The sequence below is a fragment of the Montipora capricornis genome, chromosome 10, assembly GCF_036669925.1.
Source record: "Montipora capricornis isolate CH-2021 chromosome 10, ASM3666992v2, whole genome shotgun sequence".
Lineage (NCBI taxonomy): Eukaryota > Metazoa > Cnidaria > Anthozoa > Scleractinia > Acroporidae > Montipora > Montipora capricornis.
In genome coordinates, this window is record NC_090892.1 from 22,543,551 (window position 1) to 22,546,050 (window position 2,500).

Consider the following 2,500-nt stretch of genomic DNA (forward strand, 5'->3'; position numbering starts at 1 on the left):
TAAGTATTTAACCATGTTGTATAAAATATAGTAAATAGTTGATTGAAATTATAGAACTAAAATTATCCTCAACTTAAGGCAAACCCTTAACACCATAATCATTCCTTAGGCTTAATTTCTCAATCTGGGCGAAATTTTAGTTGATTCAGTTGAAAACTCAACCTCCTCGGGTCTATTTTTTTCCAAAAGGCTTGGCTACTAAGCATGGCATCGATCACTAAAGGTTACGAAAGGGATGTAAGCATCGTCGGAGAGAGTAAAACACGAAAAGTTGGTTTTATCAAACTAGTCGATAAACGTAACTTAACCACAGTAAGAGATACTGGTGAGCTAACATTTTGAGCGTTAGCTCTTCGTCAGAGCAAATTGGCCTATTCGCTTTGATGTCAAATGTTTGTTTTCTCATCGGGCAGAATGGCCCGTCATCATTACTTATTCATGAGCACAGAAGCGGCAGATTTGAATGCGAAAACACTTTGAATAGCCGAAAATAAGAGAGAACGTGCCATAACTTTCCTCAGAGCATGACAAAACTTGCTTTCCAGACTTTCTTAAGGCCTACCTAACATTTTGAACACCCAGTGGATTTTCAAGAGGAATGTTGTATCTACAATTCTAGCCCAAAAAGATGAGCTTTGACGAAGTTTAAGGACAAGCCCTTTGAGTTCCAAAGTTAGAAAACACTGGCTTTTTTAGTGAAGAATATGTTCCCGGTATGAAGTTAAGCGCGACTTTAAGGCAAGAGAGACTGGCTTCAAAAAAGTGAAAAGCGGGAAGTGAAAGTTTGATGTTCGTCTTAACTGAATCCGTCCTTACCTTGTAAATCGGTTAAAATGAGGACTACAAACTGAAGGAATCCGCGCGCGATCGGGTTGGTCACGCCATCGCCACGAACATTCGAAATTTTTGGCGAAAGATCAATGGTATTTCCAATAGCAAAAAGAAAAGGAGGCTTCCAGCAAGCAAGTGAGGAACTATGACTTTTATGCCAAATGAGATCATGCTGTCTCCAAGTGACGCGGTACCAAAACTAAAGCAGGCGTTAAAAAAGGCTTCGTTAAAGGAGAAGCTCTTAGGCTCCTGAGGACAAACTCTTCTAAAATAATGTTTGAGGAGAACATTAAAAACTTTAGAACACGCCTGACATCGAGAGGTTATCCCAATAACCTGGTGGACAAAATTCTCTCCGAAGTTAAATTCGCAGAAAGAACGCTCTTACACAAAAACAGAAAGCGCACAGGAAAATTGTACCCTTTGTGACACAATTTCATCCATCACTGCCATGTTTGAAAAATATTCTAACGGAAAAATGGCATTTAATACGAAACCAGCCACTACTAAGAGAGATATACAAGGAACCTCCCTTGATCTCTTATAGAAAAGGGAAATCGCTTGAAGACATGCTTGTTAAAGCAAAACTATAAAGGCTTTTATCAACACAATGGGCACACAGCGGGAGTCGTGCAGGTCTGTCAACCCCATTTTAACATGCTATTGTATAGTGTGAATTAATTTATGTCACCTTTAATTTGTCATTTCATTCAGTGTGAGGAAAACACCTCAGTACACTAGATGTCTTTATTTATTAATAATAATATAGCAGGGCCTGGAGTAAGGCCCCAAGAATATTTTGAATAAAAATTATTTTTAATAAACACTGGCAAATATTATATAACTATTAAATAAAAGTCACAATTGGACCTTGCTTCTGCATGAATTTTTTTCTTTACCTTCTTCTTTGCGTGAATTTTTTTTCTTGGCATTTTCCCTTGCATGAATTTTTTTGGATTTTTTCCCCACCCCCCACCCCCCATCACTTTTCTAATGGTCCGTTTCTAACCCCGCCGGACAGGGCTTAACTTCAGTCAACTTTGGTATTACAAAGCTGTCAGATGCTCAGTGGGCACGCTTAAACTTGTCATCATCATCATCATCATTTATTAAATTAATTTTATAAAAACAGAATTTATAATCTTATACAACCCGCAAATAGCAAAGCTAATCGGGGCGGATTGTATAATTTACAATAAAATTACATCAGTGTTTAATAAATAAATAAATAATAATAATAATAATAATAGAAATAGATATACACATATATTCACAGATAGCTAGAATTTACATAGAAGAGCAAGAACAGAGCGTTGACTTGCTCTCTAAGCTCTTGGTTTTTCTTCTTCAAGGTAGCGTTGTTCTCAGGCATGATAAATATTAGTATTTCTGGTAATTAAATGTGTATACTTATAGACCTATACGTTGAAAGGAAAAACGAAATAACGTGAAAAAGTATTGAAATTTGCCGGAGTGCTGATTCACACGGCCATCTTGGTCGCTCACCGCTGACCGCACTTGTGGTGAAAAGAAGTTGTGAACTTGAAAATTATCAACTTGTCAGCCCAGAAGCCAATGTTTCTCGCTTCTGTTTTATTTGTTATTCTTCAGAGACTGGAATGCTGTAGTTCAATACCACACAATTCAGTGCCTTCTGATTTTCTGTAAC